The sequence below is a fragment of the Suncus etruscus genome, chromosome 4 (assembly GCF_024139225.1).
Source record: "Suncus etruscus isolate mSunEtr1 chromosome 4, mSunEtr1.pri.cur, whole genome shotgun sequence".
Taxonomy (NCBI): domain Eukaryota; kingdom Metazoa; phylum Chordata; class Mammalia; order Eulipotyphla; family Soricidae; genus Suncus; species Suncus etruscus.
Genome location: NC_064851.1, coordinates 41,202,096 through 41,223,675, shown reverse-complemented (window position 1 = coordinate 41,223,675; position 21,580 = coordinate 41,202,096).

Sequence of the window (21,580 nt, the reverse complement as noted above, 5' to 3'; positions counted from 1 at the left end):
CATACATAAAAGTCAAATCAAAATGGCAGAATCTTCCATGTCATTGAAGCTAAAGGCATCTTCAAGGATAAAACATCAATAAACAAGCAAATGAAAACAAAGAAAAAATTGGGATGACATTAAACTAAGAAACTGTTGTGTCTCAAAGTAAATGGTGACTAGTTTACAAAGACTGCCAGTGGAAATGGAAAAACTATTTACACAATACCCATCTGATGAGGAGTCAATATCTAAGATATATAAGCATTGGTAGACATTAGGAAGAAAAAGCCACCTTACGCCATCAAAAAATGGAAAGAATGAACAGACATTTCATCAAAGAAAAAATGCAGATGACCAAAAGGCACATTAAATAGTATTCCATATAATTATTAGGGAGATGCAAATCAAAACATCTGTGAGATATGTCACTCCACAGAAAATGGCACCTATCAGAAAGAACAACCAATGCTGGCGCTGATGAAGGAAGGAAGGGAGACTAATTCATTGCTGGTGGAAATATAGTTTGGTCTGGCCATTTTGGAAAAATATATGGCATTTCTCAGATAAGTTGAAATTGAGCTTCCATATGTTCCAGTCCTAACACTTCAAGGAATATTCCCTAGAAAAACCAAAACACAATGCAGCAAAACCCTTTTTACTCCTATGTTCATTAAAGCACTATTCACAATAGCCAGAATTTGGAAACAACCAAAAACAGCCTATGAACAGATAAGTGGATAAAGAAAGGGTGGTATAGCTACACAATGAAAAACTATGCTTCTGTCTGGAAAAAAAATTCAAGAAATTTTCTTATATACAAATGGATTTGGAGATAAATTTTCTTATATACTGAGGAATCTGGAGAGTATTATGTTGAGTGGAGTAAGTCAGGTGAAGAGGAATAAATATAGAATAATCACACTCATTTATGGGATTAAGAATGATAGTATAGTAATAATGATAATAGCAAGGAGGGCAAGGGGGACCAGTCTATAGCAGGATGCTTGCCACAAATATCTGGGGAGTGCAGCTAGGGCAGAAAAAGAATGGGCCACTGTGACAAAGATAGTTGGAGATTATCATTCTGGCAAGAACTGAATGCTTAAGATAAAGTGATATTGCAAACCACATTGTCTAAAAGAAAAGAAAAAAGGAAGAGAGACAAAGAGTGTGTGTGAGAGTGAAAAGTGTGAGAGAAAGAAAGCAAGAGAGAACAAAAAAGAGTGAGAGATACAGAAAGCAAGAGAATGAGAGAGAGGGAGGGGGAGAGAGAAAGAGAGAGAGAGAGAGAGAGAGAGAGAGAGAGAGAGAGAGAGAGAGAGAGAGAGAGAGAGAGAGAGAATATCTGCCCCAAGGCAGGCAGGGAAGGTGGGGGGAGAAACTGAGGACTTTGACGGTGTAAGTGTGCACTAGTGAAGGGTCTTGTACATTGTAAAACAGTTTCAGTTTTGGAAGAAACAACAGTTTGGAAGAAACAACCAAGCTGTATTATGAACAATCTTGTAACCCTGGTGTTTAAATAAAATAATTTAAACTAAAAAGGGACTGTCATCTTTTACTTCATTTTAATAGTAAATTTTAAAAGGAATCTGTAAGACATTCCAAACATCCCTTTGAAATAATTAATTGTCACATTGATTAATGGGAAAGATAAAGCATATAGTTAGTAGCTTCTAGTAATGGCTGTTTTTTCACAAGATTATTCATTTTAACAAACACATGCACTGCTATTATTTGCAAAAGGTATCTTTGAACGTTATTAATTTGAGGCCAAAGAGATAGTATAAGTGGTGGAACAGTCCTAGCGTGTCTGAAGCATAGGTTTAGATCTCCAGAAAAACATAATCTACCCCTTGCCGTTCTGCTGATTCCAGAGTAGTCCTCAGTAGTCCTGAGAAATGCCAGACTTGAGACTGAACTTCTAGGCCAAATATCATCTGGAATGCCTCTAATGTCCACAAGCTCTACTACGTTGGGCCCTACAAAACTCTTTTTAATTTGTCATTATAGCAGTCATGAGAAAACAATAATTTTATACCTTTACTGATTAAGTATATAATCTAAGGTCACAGATAGATAAGTTTAACTAGTCAGTTATTTTTTCATCTGATTTGAAATATATTTGTTTAATTGATTTAATACTCTAATCCCAAACAGTGAATCCAAGGAGCAAGTAGTTGATGTAATTCATTGTTTATGTTACCTTTAAAAGAAAGATAATACTTTCAGTGTGATAGCACTTTTTGTCTTTTTTTTTTTTTTTGGTTTTTGGGCCACACCCAGTGGTGCTCAGGGGTTACTCCTGGCTCTCTGCTCAGAAGTAGCTCCTGGCAGGCACGGGGGACCATATGGGACACCGGGATTCGAACCAACCACCTTTGGTCCTGGATCAGCTGCTTGCAAGGCAAACACCACTGTGCTATCTCTCCAGGCCCCACTTTTTGTCCTTTTTTTCTGAGCTTAGTTTATTCTTTTATTGTTGTCATAGGAACAATACACTTTTGTATTTGCAGATCAGTTTCTATTACTGCATCACACTTAGATGTGCTCTGAGGCTTCTCCTAACTCTGCATAGGGGTTGGTACTTCAGGGAGTGCTTAAGGGATGATGTGATGTCATGGATAGAGCTTGGACTTCAGCATGTGAAGCATAAACTTAGCCCATTAAATAGTTTCCTTTACTCAGTTTTTGGCCCACTAAAATCAGGTTTTAATTACTAAATTTACTTACCAAAAATAAATTGTTTCATAACTAGCTTATATGCCTCAAAAAGTTGATTTTCTTTTTCTTAACTATCTTATCTACTTCAGTTTTTTCCCATAACTACCTTGTATGCCTCAGATAGTCATTTGTATAAAAATTAGAAAAAAGTTCTAGTAAACTTGTCATTGTCTGAATAAAGCTGAAGTTCAGATGACATAGTTCTTATAATATTACTTGATGTGCAGAATTATTTTAACTTACTACTTTAGCACTAACTCATTCAGAATAGCATCTGCTTGATGCCTACCAACAGAATCTCAGGGATTTGGTGTAGTCATAATAATGACAATAAACAAATTGGTAAAATCTAGGTCTGACATCTTTTTGAAACACATTCTAGCTTTTTAAAGTTCAGCAGATTTTGTATAAGTGATCTAAAAAAATCTGTGTATCAGTATTAATTCTATAGGCTACTGCCTTATAGTGTTACCTATAATAGCTATAAACTAAACGATAATATATTTAAAATGTTAGATGATTATGTTACCTGAAAAGATTTGATCAATTTCTTCTTATTATTATAGAATGAGAGGTAGAAATTAATGACTTAATTTCTTCTTTTTTCCCTTCCTTTTTCTAAATGGATATTTATAACACCTAGATGGACTCCTCCTAGTTTTTCTCTTTATTTGTTTGCCTTTTTTTCCCCTCTTTTTCCTTTTTCTCCCAGATGGTACCAAAGCCAGACAGTCGAATGTTCATTGGTGAAAATAAAAACTGATCAGACATGAATACCAAATCCAAAGTCAACGACAACAGAATTGATACCCAGTTTACAACAAGCTGTACAAGGTGGGAACAGTTGTACTAGCATTACGGGGGTAAAAAAGAGAGATGTGGGTTTTATTTATTTTGTTTTGGGGTTTTTTTGGTTATGTTTTTGGAGCACATCTGGAAGTGCTCATGGTTTATTCCTGGCTCCTTGCGCAAGAAATTACATTTGTCAGTACTTGGGGTAACATATAGGATGCTAGAAATCTAATCTAGAGCAACTAGAGACATAAAAGGCATCATCTTTCTTGCTGTACTATCTCTGTTCCCATGTTCTGCATATTTTTAAGGCACAGGAGCAAATTTAGTGAAGATTGAGAATAATATTCAAGAGGCAAGAGTTTCATAATCATAGTAGGAAATTTGGATAAAGGATAAGTTCCATAAATTAGGAATCCCAAAGGCTAAAATTAGTGATTATTATGATTTAGAGGACTAAAGTTACTATTAAAATATTGTGCATAAAATGCTTCCACTACTAATCCATATTATATGATGATGAGAGAAATGAGGTGAAATAGAAGATTAATGAAAAAATCAATGTAATTTCTGTCTTCTTACTAAATAAAAGTCGATTTGTATCATCACTATTAGCATCTAAGTATAAATGGGAATGAGATCAGGTCTTCAGGGAAACATGTTGAATTTTATAGCTCAATGTAGACAAAATACAGTGCTTAATTTCACAACTTTCCATTTGCTCTGTGACCTCACACTAATTTTTCCACATACAGACTAGATATTCAGCAAACACTCCTATATATTAAGAAAGAAATGCTGCCAAAATATATTTCTTACTTAATTTCTACTATTCTTTCAAATGGCAGTTTGCAAGATGCATCTGGGTGTACAGCTAATGACCCATGAGCAATAAGCAACTGTTTAAGTAAAATGCACTATGAAAAAGCTTTTACCAAACAGCATTTTAATATTTTAAATAGATTTTCCATTGCAGGCTCTTTGTAACTGGATTAGTTCTCTGATGTGTTCTGACAGAGCTGTGGTTAGGGATACTCCATTAACTTTGTCTGTCATCTTATTTTCCCTGGTATCCAGCAGAACACCCTTATATTTCATAATTTGTATTGCTATCAGTGCTGATTTGTAAATGTGCAAATTATAATTAACAGTGGCTACTACTTCTATTAAATATCAAATCATTCTTGCAGCTTATATTTTCCACAGCAGATGGAGCCCTGTGGTATGCAAATGGACTTCCCTACATTGTCAGCATTTTTTAACCTAATTTTTAGCTTAAAAATACATTTCTCCCTATTTATTTTATGTTTTCTATAGCATTTAGGTTAATATTTATTTACTGCAGATTCTCCTTCTACCAATAAGAATTTCATGGACTATTAGATCCCAGCACTGTGGTTTTGTTTCCTTCATTAATAGCTCCTTAATCATCTAGCTTGCTTGTATCAGAGCTTATTATTTGTACTGATGCTGCAGTATTGCATAAGATGCACTTAGTTATATTTAAATATGTACAGCAGAAGCAAAAATGTTGGTTACACCATCATAGGTTTTAATTTGGAATCCAATCTCTGTGCACACTTTTCTTCCCCAGAAGAAGCAAAAGCATTTAGGGTTTTATATTGTGTCTTAAATGTTCTATTAAATGTCATCAGCCGATTCAGGAAAATGTATTGCAAAAATATTAGAGATGTATAAAATGTGTAAATGTAATAGATGCTTGGGGCATGGAAAGGAATGTATAAGTTCAGTATTTATCAGGTAGCCATAAACTGCTAAAAAAACATTGGTAGAAAGTAATATTCTTATGATATATGGTATCGTAAGCATGAACTCTAATTTCTGGTATTTATTGCAGTGCTGTTATATCAAAATAAAAACACTAATCCAGAATTATGGTAAACTTTCCAAACTGGATTCTTAGATTTGGAGTGTTTTGGCTGAGGAGCAAATTCTAACTTTATTAACAATAGAAGAATGTACACTTTTTTTTTTAACTTTTGGCCAAAACTTTATTCTACTTTTATTTTTTAAATTAATAATTTTTATTTTGACCAAAATGGATTACAAATCATTCACAGTAGTATTTCAGGTACATAGTGACATTGAATCAGGGGCATTCCCACCACCAATGTTGTCCTCCCTCCATCCCTCTTCCCAGCATGCATCCCATATCGCCTCTCTTTTGCCCCCCGGGTTGCTATCAGGTTTTTTTTTTTTATCCCTTGGCAGATTTTTAGTGGTAAGTTAGGACTGCCAGGGAATCCATAGAAATCAAAAACATTAACTGACAAATTAAGCAAAGAGTAATGAAAACTTCAATGTGTTTGAATCATCATTCATTGAACTGTAATTGCCTTAGCAGCAGAAAATTAAATTGTAACAAGTAAGGGTCTTGACACTTCCCGCAACTGCTGAAAAAGTTTGTGCACATTATGGTGGATAAGCAGCCAGTCACATGAAATACTGGGTGTAATTTTAATTAATTGATTTTATATATTTATTTATTTTTGGAATAAGCTTTCAATAAGACATGCAAAGTTATGGAAACAGTATGTCTTCTTAATACTTTATCTTTGAAAAAATTGGAATGGCTGTGGATGACACTTTCTAAATGGGGTCATATTGAAGATATAGAGCCAGTTTGTTCATGAAAACAATTAGAAGTAATTTGCCAATATGGCCTCCTTCTCCGCTACACTCATACATGTTGGGAGAGAAAGGAAAAACAATTAGTATGCAGTTAATTATTAAGATATTCCCTGAATGGGTCTCAGCTAGAGGAGAATAGTTATCAATTTGAAAGAATATTAATTTATTTGGAATTGGTAATAGAACTTAATTTGTAGGTAACAAGTTTCTCTTCCTTCTAATTTTTTTGTTGTTTTTGATATTTCTTCTTTTCTTCCTTCCTTCCTTTTATTTCCTTCCTTCCATTTCCTTCTTTCCTTCCTCTTTTGTTTCCTTCCTTCATTTTCCTTTCTTTCTTCATTCCTTTCTTTCCTATTCCTTTCTTCTCTTTCTTCATCTTCTTTCTTTCTTCCTTCCTTCCCTCCCTCCTTCTTTCCTTCCTTCCTTTCTTTCCTCCCTCCTTCCTTTCCTCCCTCCTTCTTCCTTCCTTTTCTCTCTCTTCATCTCTTTCTTCCTCTTTCTTTCTTTCTTTCTTTCTTTCTTTCTTTCTTTCTTTCTTTCTTTCTTTCTTTCTTTCTTTCTTTCTTTCTTTCTTTCTTTCTTTCTTTCTTTCTTTCTTTCTTTCTTTCTTTCTTTCTTTCTTTCTTTCTTTCTTCTTTTCTTTCTTTCTTTCTTTCTTTCTTCTTTCTTTCTTTCTTTCTTTCTTTCTTCTTTCTTTTTTTTTTTTTTTGGTTTTTGGGCCACACCCGGCAGTGCTCAGGGGTTACTCCTGGCTGTCTGCTCAGAAATAGCTCCTGGCAGGCACGGGGGACCATATGGGACACCGGGATTTGAACCAACCACCTTTGGTCCTGGATTGGCTGTTTGCAAGGCAAATGCCGCTGTGCTATCTCTCCGGGCCCTCTTTCTTTCTTTCTTTTCTTTCTTTTCTTTCTTTCTTTCTTTCTTTGTTTCTTTCTCTCTTTCTTCTTTCTTTCTTTCTTTCTTTCTTTCTTTCTTTTTCTTTCTTTCTTCTTTCTTTCTTTCTTTCTTTCTTTCTTTCTTTCTTTCTTTCTTTTTCTTTCTTTCTTTCTTTCTTTCTTTCTTTCTTCTTTCTTCTTTCTTTCTTCTTTCTTTCTTTCTTCCTTCTTCCTTCCTTCCTTCCTCCTTCCTTCCTTCCTTCCTTCCTTCCTTCCTTCCTTCCTTCCTTCCTTTCTTCCTTCTTTCTTCTTTCTTTCTTTCTTTCTTTCTTTCTTTCTTTCTTTCTTTCTTTCTTTCTTTCTTTCTTTCTTTCTTTCTTTCTTTCTTTCTTCTTCTTTCTTTCTTCTTTCTTCTTTCTTTCTTTCTTTCTTTCTTCTTTCCATCCTTCCTTCCTTCCCCTCTCCTTCCCTCGTTCCCTCCCTCCTTCCTTCCTTCTTTCTTTTTTCTTTTTTTCATTTTCTTTCTTTTTCTCTTCTTCTCTTTCTTTTCTTCTTTCTTTTATCTTTCTTTCCTTTTTTCTTTCTTTTTCTTCCTTCTTTTTTTCTTTTCTTCTTTCTTCTCACCAAGCTGTATTCAGGGCTTATTCCTGATCTGGCTCACAGGGAATTCTTCTGTCAGGGTTCAGGGAACCACATAGTATGCTGGGATCATAATTGAGTCAGTCACATGCAAGGTAATAACCCTACTCACTATCTCTCCAACATCCAAGGAACATTATTCTTATTGCTATGGTATTGTTGTTTTAAAAAAATCGGGTGAAGTCTAGAGAAACTGATACAACATTTAGAATAAAAAGTATATCTTTCCCTTTTTGGGGCCATAACCATCTCCTTCAAGTACATAAAAATGAGCAACATAGAGGCAAAGAGAAAGCTCCCCTGATTCCAATTTGTTCTCTTGACCATTTAGAAAAACATGGAGTTATTCCTTTGACAAAATACATGCGGCTCTACAAGAAAGGTGATATTATGAACATAAAGGTAATGGGCATTGTCTGAAATACCAATGGCACACAAATATTCCCATAATAAGCTAGAAGAGTCCACTAGTTACCAATGTTACCATCATGATGCTGGCATTGTAAACACACAAGGAAAGTGTAGGATTTATGCCAACAGAATTAATGTTCAAATAGAACATATTGAGCACTCTAAGTGTCAGTCAGGATAGCTTCCTATAACATGTATGAAAGACAGTGATCAGGCAATAATTCTTGCACACTGTGTGAGAATCAATGGGAAAATATTCAGGCTACTGTCACCTATTCTCCAAGAGTTCATTATGTGGTGTTTAAAAAATAACATTTTTTACAAATATAACATTATATTTTCTATACAATTTAAATATTTTTATAAACTATAAAATTATAAGGGATTATAAAATTATTTCTTTTTTAGCTTTTTAGGCATGATTGGTGGTATCCCAAGCAGATTTCCAAGTGATACTTGGAATACTCAGCCAACCAAGCAATGCAATTCAATACTAGGGCCTGTGAAAGTGATGCTGCATGGGTCTTAAAATACAGAGGTCCACCAGTGCTATCCATTTAGAGCTCTAGGGTCACCAAGACCATAATCATAATAGCTTAGAAAATGCTTTACTGCGACTCAAACCAGGGTCCAATGCATGCACAGCCCTGGCCTTTGTGTTATCTCCTAGTCCCCATATATGAGGGTTTATCTCTGGAATGGATTTCTTTTTTGTTTTTTGTTTTGTTTTGTTTTTTTGGGGGGCCACACCCATTTGACACTTAGGGGTTACTCCTGGCTATGCGCTCAGAAATCGCCCCTGGCTTGGGGGGAACATATGGGATGCCGGGGGATCGAACTGCAGTCCGTCCTAGGCTAGTGCTTGCAAGGCAGACACCTTACCTCTAGCACCACCTTCCTGGCCTCGATTTCTTTTCTTTTTTAATTCTTTTTATAATAACCTTATTTAAGCACCTTGATTACAAATTAAAAAAATGATTTATCACATCCTTCTCTGTTGTCTCCTCAAATTTTTGCTGTATCCTTATTGAATTGGTGTGTGTGTTTATTATTTCAGCTTAATGGATATTTTTTCTTTGCTGATAGATGTAAAATGGTTTTTGTGCAACAAAGAATATATTCAGCTGGTTAGGGAGCTGTCAGGCATTATTAATAAAATATATTTGTTTGATAATATTCTCTTGGGTTCAAAGCAATAACACAACAGGTAGGGCATTTGCCTTGTATGCAGGCAATCTGGGACTGACACATGTTTGATCCCCAGCATCCCCTATGGTCTCCTGAGCCTGCCAGGAGTAATTTCTATGTTTAGATCCAGGAGTAATCCCTGAGCATCCCGAAAGTGGCCCAAAGACCAAAAAATATTTTTCTAAATTGACTGAGGGAAAAATACGGTACTAAAGAAATAAATAATAGGTTATTTTTTGCACTGCAAAATAATAAAATTAAAATACAACAGAGTTTTTGGCTGAACAATATCCGATAGAAGTTAAAATGGAGCTTACATAATAAGCTTTAAAAGCAAAAGTTTGGTTTAATTGAAAATTATACTCATGGAACCTAGAACAGCCTGAGTCTACCCTTCACGGGCCTTGGAGATTGTGATATTCTCAGCAGATATATGCTTCCTCTTTGGGTGGGAAGTTGTGATGATACATTTGAGTGAGAAAAATATGTGTCTTAGTTAGAGCATCTGCTTTCATACTAAGTTTTCAAGAGGACATTGAGAGGCAAGGAAATGAGTGGTTTTTATCCTGGAAAGGATCCAGGGGAAGCTTAGATGTTTTTCAGAAGACAAAGGGAGAGAGTGTCAGAGGAAAACTATTTGGGAGAGACAGAAGGGGGCACCAACTTCTAATTTGGCTAGCAGGTGAGCTCTGTGCCACTAGGACAGTGTGTCCTCCTCCTTCAGCCTCCTTAGACTTATATGGGGGTTCAAGTTCAAGTTTAAATCTTGGCATTAAATTATTTCAAACTGAGGTGCTCTGACACTTTGCATTAACTGTACTAATCAAGAGTACTTAGAAGGAAGGGAATACAAGCAGTCTGAGGTAGTCCCTAGTGGTCATATTTAAAATAAATGGAAATATACTAAGGAGTAGAAAAGCAGATCTAAAGTTTAGGAAAACACGTTTCATAAGGATACTAAATCTCAGAGCCAAGTAATTTCATTAATGACTCAGAGACCAGGATGAGAAGATTTGTGTATAAATTCCCAAGAGGGTCTATATTTTTTTGCTCATTTTAAAAAAAGTAGAATCTGGTGTAATAACAATAAATAAATGTGATTTAATATGCATATATAAAATGTCATAGAATAACATTTTAGGATCTGTGGGAAATGCGACGCCTTGTTTATATAAAGCAAATAGTAAATTATAAGATTATCATAATTAAAATGATATAAAGGAAATTGTAAATTTTAAGTAACAGTAATTCATATATTATTCATCATTATAAGATCTTAATTTCTTTATGCTCCTGTTTTAATTTAACTAAATTCTACTTTTTTTTGTTAGTTTTTGTTTTTTGGGCCACACCCGACGATGCTCAGGGGTTAATCCTGGCTATGCACTCAGAAATCTCTCCTGGCTTGGGGGGACTATATGGGATGCTGGGAATCTAACCCAGGTCCGTCATGGGTTAGCTGCATGCAAGGCAAATGCTCTACCTCTGTGCTATCGCTCTGACCCCTAGATTCTACTTTTGAAGGCATTGGATGTAATGGTTATTGATAGAAGTTCTCTGAAAACCTTGATCTGACAAGAACTTCATTGCCCAACTCAGCCAAATACTTTTCTTAAGGGCCCTGGGTGATAGTACATGGTCTAATAAGTGTAAAAAATATTCTAAATATATCTAAAATTTGAATTAAATAATTTGCTATGTTCTTTAGTATGTTAAAAAACACTAAGCAGTCCCGACCATCATCATAATTATTATTATTATCTATCATTGTTATTATTTTCCTTTGGACAATGCATAGCAGTGTGGATGCGGGGGCTTATTTCTGGGTCTGCCTCAGGAATCACTCTTGGTATTGCTTGGGGAACCATATGGCATAGAGATTGAATCTGGGTTGGCTGCAATGAAAAAAGTTTCCCTAATCATTGTACTATCACTTTAGCCTCTAATTTAAAAAGTACATTTAGGATTATTTTACCCCATACTTCCTAAAGATGTGCACAATATGCTAGAAATATAGTTTTTCTATGAATTCAATTGTGGAAAATGGGGTGGGACATTGAGCTTTAACTAACTCGATAACCCATTTAAATAAGTCTATCAGGAAGTTAGAAGTCCATTAAAGGATCCTAAGCACAATCTTAAGTTAGAAAGCAGAGAAGTATTCTAATATTACCACTTCTCAGAAAATTAAGAATTGAGTTTCCATATGACCTAGTCATCTGTATGTCTTGGCATCTTTCTCAATGACTTTTAAAACTCCATTCAGAAAGACATTTGTACTCTTATATGTATTACTAATACCTATTTATAATAGTACAAATCTGGAAATAACCCAAGTATCTAAGAGTAGATGACATGAATAAAAAAGTATGTTTACAATGAAATACTACTCAGATTTAAGAAAATTAGAATTATTTCAAATTGCCACTATATGAATGGACCCAGATGGAATCATTTCTGAGTGAAGTCATCCAGAAGGAGAAAGATACAGAATGATCTCTCATATGGGGATATAAAAAACACAGCACAGAAAACAACAAATGGCCAAAAACAACAAAATCTAAGAATTGCTATGATGAAGCTTGAGAGGTAGGTGGGGATAGAAAACTGGGGAATAATGATAGTGTGAGGAGGGAATTCTGAGACTAGATTTGAGGAAAACAGATACAATACTTATAGGTGGTTTAATGATTGGAGTGAAACATTACCATTGATAGTTTTGTAAATCATATTGCTTAAATAAAGTTTTTAAAATTATTATAGGGACCAGAGAAAAGAATACAGAGGGTAAGGGTACTTGCCCATCATACGATCAAGCCCAATTTAATTCTGGTATCACATTTGCCTTTCCGCCCCAAGCAACCTCCAAGTTGATAGCAGAGCATATAACCAAAGTAGACCCCAAGGTCTGGGGTGATGGCCTACCTAGCCAAAGATGAAAAAATAAAGGTAAAAAAAATTTCTTTTAAAACATAGATTAGTTGTAAATTTTTGTCTAAATAATCAATAGAGAGGGAATGATTTCCAGTGGTTAGTTTTGACTGAGGAGAATATTGAACTATATTGAATGCAAATGATTAATGTTTATCTAAGTCACATTTATCCAGACTATAGGTATACTATCAATCAAAATTCTATCATTCTATAGCTTTCATTTTGATATTATTTTTATCCAGGCTTGAATGGAAAGATTTATCTTATTTTTTTTTATATTAAGAAGAGAGCTAGGACCTGTACTCAAAATTTTGCCAATTATTTTTCCATTGTCTGGTAATTGGTTGTATTTATGTCATTGCTGAAGTTTTAACATTTATAATTCTCTTATTTGGGCCAGAGTAAAAGTACAATACATGTGCATATGAACCACTTGGGTTCAATCATTTCCAGCCCAATGGTCCCCTAAACTCATCAGGAGTGATACTGGATTACAGAACTAAAGGTACTTCCTGTGTACCACTGGGTATGGCCCAAAAATATAGAAAAACCCAGTTATTAATATTTTTTCTGTGGTCAATCTGGAAATATTCATTAAAAAGTGTTTGTCAGGGCGGAGAGATAGCATAGCAGTAGGGCATTTGCCTTGCAAGCAAGCTGCCCTAGATGGACCTGTGTTCGATCCCTGGTGCCCCCATATGGTCTCCCAAGCCAGGAATGATTTCTGAGCGCTATAGCTAGGAGTAACTCCATGCAGCATCACCAGGTTTGGCCAAAAAATATATATATATATATATATCTATATATATATATATAATATATATATATATTATATAATCATATATATATATATATTGTGTCATTTGATAAAATTTTACATACAGTATATTTTTATTTTGGCTTTTATTGCTTTTGTTTGATCAAAATAATTAATATAGTATTGTTCTAAATGCTTTCATCCTTAATCTAATTAGAACCTTTTATCTTTACAATTTTTAAGTGTCTATGATATACTATAACATTGCATATATTGAGCTGATTCTTAAAGAATTTAAATAATGATTTTAAGTAATTACCTGCAGATTTCAGTTTGCTTGCTTTGTGATATGTTTGGCATTTTTTGAACTTATTCTTTTATCGAACTAACATTATAAAGAAATTATTATGTGCCATGCAATTTTTTTCAAGTTTTGTATATACAGTTGTGGACAAAGTGAACTAAAATTTAAATTTTAAGAAGTAAAACAAAAATAAATATAGATATATGTAAAATGTGTTTAGTGTTACACTGCAAGGAGGAAAAGTAGGACAGAACAAGGAACAATTAAAAGTAGGGATAGAAGAAAAGAAATGTCACTTTTAAAGGATTGAAAATTGTTTCTTTTGGGATAGCGATTATTGAGTAAAGATTTCTGGGAGAAAAGGTAATGATTCATGTAGATAGTAGAGAGAAGTGTGTTCTGGTCAGAAGGGACAAATAGTCCAAAGGTCCTGGAGGTCTGAATATATTGGGCATGTTTGAGAAAGTGCCCGTGGAAAGAGAACAAGTGAGTCAGGAAAACCAGGGTAAGAAATAGATCAGAGAGGCCAGATTGTATAGGACTTATAGACCTCGCCAGGGGCACTGTGCTATTTGATAGAATGAGAGACATGGAGAATTTTGAACTGAGGTAGTGACACAATGTGTTGTATATTTTAAAAGAATCGCTTTGGCCATTTTGTTGAGATATCACTATAGGGGTTTAAAGGTGGAAGCAGACGAAATAAAAAACTGTTTATTACTGGTACAGAATGAAGTGAATTAGAACATGCTTCCAAATCTCATTTGGTGTACATTAAATTCAGTTAGTTCATTTTCCATATAGCAAAATGAGTAAGCAGGGGAGGCCTGTTTGAACACCTATTTATCTTGGCCAAATACTTTCTTCTAGCATCTTGAAGTCATTTATTTGGCCATGTTGGTGCTATAACCAAAATGAGTTTTTCTATAATAGTGACATAAATCCTGGAATTCCAATAGAAGATTGGATTAATAGAACTCTCTCTCTCACACTTCTCTGTGTGTGAGAGAGAGAGAGAAAGAGAGAGAGGGAAAGAGTAGAGTGACAGAAAGGAATATTCCAACTACTTCTTATCAAAACTAGGCACAAAATTTTCACTATAGACTGGATAGTTTTTTAAATGCCATTCTATCCAAATTCTACCTGTAGGTAGATCTAAGAAAAAAATTAGATTATCATCAAAGTTACATCTTACCAAATAAGATTAAGATCAGAACCTATAATTATTTTAAATAAGGTATGAAAAGTTGACATCACAGAAACTTAAATTTATTTTGAATAATCATTAATATCATTATAACATTCATTTCCTGCTTTCAGATCCACCATGGCTGAACATGCCTTGAAGAATCTGATGTTGTTCTTATTTGAGCTGATAGAACTAAAAATCCACATAAACTGTTAGGAGTAAGCTAATTCTCAGGATATTTGTGTGACTTTATGGAGCATGCTTAGACTAATGCTAGGGCTTAGAATGCCATTAAAGCCAAATACTATTAGTTAATTCATTTGGTGACAATGCATTAGTGATACTTGAAAAGTTATATAGTAGTAGATATTCAGGAGTTTGAATTCTGTACTTTCACATTTAGATTTCAGGTGCTTTATTTAAAGCTTATGATTTTTCTTATTCACCTTTAGTGAGTGATTTCAGATACCTATAGCCTACCAGGAGACATTTTTGAGAAGGCTTCTTAGTTAATGGAACATGACTGCTCTTGTTTTCTTTCAAAATGCAATACAGTTATTCTTGGATTACAGGTTATCACAGTGTGACCAAAGAAGCATCCTCAGTTGAAATACAGATTGTACAGCTTATTGGAAATGTGAATCATATTTTCTTTATTTACTCAAGGGCTCATGATTGGGAGTGGAAATACAGCTAAAAGAAGAAGCTGTTGAAGAGAATATTCGATTAATCTGAGGTCCTTACATTTCATATCTGATTTATCTTTTGTCAAGAAATTGACCAATACTTTGATGGGATATATGCTCAGAAATGACATTCAATTAACTGTCAGAAATATCTGTGATGCTTGCCTTGACAGCACATAAATGAACTAAAAAATTGGGATAATATAGAGGAGAGTAACATGGATCTGTGTTAGAATGCAATGTTAGATATGCAATTTCTGAAACATTTCATATTTAAAAATTAAAATTATTTTCTGAGTCATTTTGTAAGGTGGACATTTACTAGATCATGGGAATTTATATTTTAAACTTATACAATGTTACATCAATTGAATAACAATAAAATTGAGAAAGTGAAAAATGTCTGTGGTTGGAGGCAGGAAGGTCAAAGAGGCAGGTAATGTTATTTCTCTTTTAAGACTGCAGTCAGAAATTTAAGAAGAAATAAAAATGTGAAATTCTGCACTAAGTATATATATGTAAATATATATAACTGAAATCCAGCATCTTTTGAAACCAAGTGGTTAATAAGGTATAAATATTAGTATTCCATTGCTCTCCCTGCCACCACAAATCTACAGCCTCCTATTTTCCTACCATTGTTTCCTAATGATGTTTCTGTTGATAGAAAGCCCCAGTCATTTTTTATTAATGGTTGCTGTGACTTCTTCCCACTCTTTTTCCATTGGCACAGCATTTACTGATTAAGGATGCTGTGTGAGTCAGAATATTCCTTGCATAATGATTGGTTACTTGGAATGGGTACCAGCTCTTCCTTTGTGATAAAGAACAGTGTATATAAATAAGGGTAAAAGATTTTCTTGATGTTCAAGGTCTTTGGCCTCAAGTTACAGATTATAAATTTCCTGGGCCACATTCTGGATGCAGAACTTTCACCAAAACCAACAGAATTTCTTTGAGAAAAATTAATGGCAGGAAAATTCACTATTATTATTTATTATTATTTCTGTTTGACTGCTCTGAAGATATTTAATGCATAAAGAATTGAAGAAGTTTTGAATTCTTCCCGTAATTCTTTTTGTGCAAATTTCTGGATATTGTTTCCTTCTATTACATATATTTTCATCTTCCATGGGTAAATGAACATCTTATCCATATTGTACATTCTGTGGCTGTAAATTCAGCCTGTATTCTCATTAAATGTTATGAATATGTGATTTTCATTTATGATTTTAACGTGTGTTTCTGAATTTTTGCAGTAGCATCTGGCCAGGAAATAGTGTCTGTGAATCAGAATTATTATACCTAATTTCATATTTACTTCTGTATACTTCTTTCCTAGCAAACAGAGCAATTTGGATTCTTTTCTAACTGATTTTTCAAATGTAGACTAAGTCTGATTTTGCTTATCTTAATATGCATAATTTAAAGACTAATGGATGCAGCACTCACATCTTAGAAACTATGGTGGCTTAGTCGGACTAGTACATATGCCCTGATGGAGATTTCTTACTAAGTCCAGATCCAGTCTCCTCTAATCTCTTGTTGCTATTGTTTAAATATCCTTTGAGAGAAAAAAAATCTCATTTATTTGGGGTATGGAGAGAAACAAAACAAGAGAACTGATAGTTGAACAATGACCAGTCCATGGCCCCTGCTTTTCTTTTCTTCTTTTTTTTTTTTTTTGTTTTTTGGGCCACACCCGGTAACGCTCAGGGGTTACTCCTGGCTATGTGCTCAGAAGTTGCTCCTGGCTTGGGGGACCATATGGGACACCGGGGGATCGAACCGTGGTCCATCCAAGGCTAGCACAGGCAAGGCAGGCACCTTACCTTTAGCGCCACCGCCCAGCCCCGGCCCCTGCTTTTCAACTAGATGACCAAACAGTAGTGGTGCGCAAATTGTGCAAGGGATGGAAGGGATGTAAAAGATGCACTAAAAGTGATGATAAGGACAATGGTAAAGAGACTTGGTTACTTTGATTATATAACATCATATATAAAATCATAAGCAATAGCACTATTCTAGAAGAAAATAACATTTTCTTCTCCAAAGGATCATTTTTAAATACAAATATGATTCTGCTCCTCCCTATTCAAAACGCTTCGTATTGTTTCTAGGCTAAATCTTTTTTGTTGTTTTCTTTGTTTGTTTGTTTGTTTGGAGGCCACACCCAGTTGGTGTTCAGGGCTTATCCCTGGCCCTGCTATCAGAAATTCTCTCTATTTTGCTTGGTGGGCTGTATCCAACTAAATGAGGTTGCATGAAAGTGAAGAGCCTTAACCCGTTTAATTCTTTGGTCCATACGCAAATCGTTGAACATAGTTCATGAAACTCTGTGTACTCTGGCAGTGTTCACTTTCTTTTTTGGGGGGAGGGGGTTTTTGGGACACACCCAATGATGCTCAGGGGTTACTCCTGGCTATGCGCTCAGAAATCACTTCTGGCTCTGGGGACCATATGGGATCCTGGGGATCGAACCTAGGTCCATCCTGGGTCAGCCATGTGCAAGGAAAACGCCCTACCACTGCACTATCGCTCCGGCCCCTGCAGTTGTTTACTTTCTATGTTTAGCCACTGGGATTTACTTTCAGATCCAAATATCATCACTTTATTTAAATTACAGGTATTTAAACATACTTCTCTCTCTCTCTCTCTCTCTCTCTCTCTCTCTCTCTCTCTCTCTCTCTCTCTTGCCTCTTTTTTATTTGACTCCACATACTTATGTAAATATCCTTCTAGTTTCAAGTTCCAGCTTAAACTCTCTTCTGAAAGGCCATTTCTACTGCCAACAGGAACTACATGAATTCACAACATTCTTGACTTGTCCATTATCCCATGGCTTTTTGATTAATTGAATTTATTGTACAAGATAACTATCTTTCTGGGGCCCATAAGAATATCTGTATCCGTGTTGTTTATTATTCTGTTCTCAAAAACTGGCACACATTTCAGAACCTAATAGAAAATAATCAATGTTATTGACTTCTTACTTTGATTCTAATATTTTTTTTGTTTTGTTTTTTTTTGGGGGGTGTCAGGGGTTACTCCTGGCTCTATGCTCAGAAATCGCTCCTGGCAGGCTCGGGGGACAAGATGGGATGCCGGGATTTAAATCAATGACCTTCTGCATGAAAGGCAAACGCCTTACCTCCATGCTATCTCTCCAACCCCTTTAATTCTAATATTACTGCTGTAATCAAAATTCCTTTCTACTATATGAATGTATTTTTTCCTATGGGATGGTTAAAAATTCTTTTTTTATTTGGTTTTGGGGCCATACCTGGTGATTCTCAGGGGTTACTCCTGGCTATGCGCTCAGAAATAGCTCCTGGCTTGGGGGACATATGGGACGCATGGGATCAAACCGAGGTCCATCCTAGGTTAGCTGTGTGCAAGTCAAAAGCCCTACCGCTTGCACTACCACTTTGACCCCTTAAATATTCTTTTGAAATTTGAGGTAAAATAATGTTTGAAATTTTAAAATCATCATCCTATATTCTTTCCATATGAAGGTGTTTCATGTTCCTATTCTATACCCAGTTCACTTTTATTTGGAGTTACTAAAATATCCATGTATGAATGGGAGATCATTAGCTCAGAGTTAAGAAACTTGAATTTGAATTTGCCAGTGACATTACTAGGCTTTTAGCTCAGGCAAGTCACTTAGTCTCTCTAGCTATTTTATGAGTTCACTAACAGTGACATGAACAAGTTTAGACACTTATCAAGAAACTTTTGATGTGTGTGCCTGTGTGTGTGTGTGTGTGTGTGTTAGGAATCAATAAAATAAACTCATGTTTGCAAGGCATACACTGAGCCACATCCCTGGTCCTTTTGTGCATTTAAGGAGCAGACTAGCTTTGATTGGAGAGGAGAAAAGGATCGAAAGGTGATCAGATGGAAAGTTAGCATATTTCTGAGTAAATCAATACTTTTGATCTGAAGAGAGCTAATACCTGTGTTTTAGATCCAACCTGTGCAAAATCCATCTCTATTCCTCTGTGCATCTTTGAGAAGTTGCCACATGGAGAGGGAGATGATGGTTGGCATCAAAGAAATATTTCCTGCCATGATTTAATGCCATGATTTAATTTAAGTCAGAGTGGCATAGGCATACAGAGGGCATTTTTATATTGTGTTTTTGTGTTCCTAGGGTATATTCCTAGGAGTGGTATTGCTGGATCATATGGCAGCTCAATTTCCCATTTTTTGAGGAATAACCATATTGTTTTCCAGAAAGGCTAGACTAGACTGCCTTCTTGCCAGCAGTGAATGAGAGTTCCTTTCTCTCTATATTCCTGCCACACTCATTTTTTAAAAATCAAGTGTGGCAATGAATTTACCCTTTTGCACTAAACTAAATCAGAATTGTAAGCAAAGCCCATTACAAAATATAGCAAGGAACCAAGACCAATACAATAGAGTAACCTACTGCTGATCTTGTTGGTAGTTTTCGGTCTCATTTTCATATACACACACAAAAATTTTCATTTCTTAGGACAGTCCAGGCATTATAGTCATATAAAAATAAATTTCTATGTTTTGAATTCTAACTTACTGATCCAAACTCTATTTATTCTTAAAATTTTAAGAATATAACAGGTGTGGGTACTTACATATGCTAATGTATACTGTTGCCAGAGTGTAAAATTGGCACAATAATTCTAGATGGTGATATTGTAATAAGTATCTAAAAGTATTTTTATATTCTTTTACCCATCAATTCTACTTTCACCATAGCATTCTATGCAAAGAAGCCTTCATGTATAGAATGATACATGTAATCTATCTATCTATCTATCTATCTATCTATCTATCTATCTATCTATCTATCTATCTATCTATCTATCATCTATCTATCTATCTATCTATCATCTATCTATCTATCATCATCATCATCATCATCAACATCTCTATCATCTATCATTTATATTTGCTCATTGCAGGTCTATTTACAATAGCCTGATTTGGAAACAACCCAGGTGCCCAACAACAGATGAGTGACTAAAGAAACTGTGGTACATATAAATAATGAAATACTGAATACTATGCAGCTGTCAGGAAAAATGAAGTCATGACATTTTTTTAAACCTGGATAGATATGGAAACTATTATGCTGAGTGAAATGAGTCAAAGGAAGAGAGATAAACACAGAATAGTCTCACTCATCTGTGGAATTTAAGAAAAATAAAAGACAGTATGGTTATAATACCCTGATGGTTAGTGATGTGGAACATTTTCTCATGTTTCTTTTGTAGTTCTGTTCTAGTAGTGTTTGTAGTTCTAGTTTTGTAGTGTGTGCCATTTGTAGTTCTTCTTTGAGGAAGTGTCTGTTCATTATTTCTCCCCATTATTTGATTGGGTTAGATAGTTTTCTCTTGTTAAGCCCTTTAACAGATGAATGACTAAAGAAACTGTGGCACATACATATACACAATGGAATGCTATATAGCAGTCAGGAGAGATAAAATCATGAAATTTTCCTATACATGGATGGACATGGAAACTATAATGCTGAGTGAAATAAGTCAGAGAAAGAGAGATAGACACAGAATAGTTTCACTCATCTATGGGTTTTAAGGAAGATAAAATATATTGTTGTAATAATACCCAGAAACAATAAAGATGAGTGCTAAAAGAACTGGCTCACGATATGAAGCTTATACCAAATAGAATGGCAAGTTTAGTTATAGAAATAACTACTATATGAACAACTTTCATGACAATGGTAATGAGTGAGAGAAGTAGAATGCCTGTCTCGAACACAGGCAGGGGATGGGGGAGGAGGGGAATGAGAGTCATTGGTGGTGGGAGTGTTGCACTGGTGAAGGAGAGGTGTTCTTTTTATGACTGAAACCCAACTACAAACATGTTTGTAATCATGGTGCTTAAATAAAAATATTATTTAAAAATATATAATTGTATTTATTGTAGTTTAATTTATAAGATTTAAAACATCTTAGTTAATGTTCAAATCTTAAGGATTATTTAAATTTAGTGAAATTTGAAGAGACTTTATAGACTATTTCATGAGATGAGAAAGCTGATATCTTTAATTGAAAAATAAGGAGAAGTTATATAACATACTTGTAATTTGTAATGCACATATACACAAGAAGATGTATTATATGAAAGCTTAAACATGTATGGTAAAAATACAAAGAATGACTTCTGAAGGAACTAATTTTTAGTCTAGGGAAGTCTTTTCAATTTTCTTAACATCCACCCTATTAAATCCCTTCTATGCACACCATCCAGTTTAGTCAGTATGATTATATTCCCCAATTGTGGTTATTACACATAATTTAGGTTAAAATCATATAAAACAAAATATTATTTTGGTATGTATATATTTTAGATATGTATAAAATTTTATCTTTATGTGGCTATGAAAAAATATGAAAGTCTTTACTAATCAGGTAGGATATATTTATTCTCTTGTCT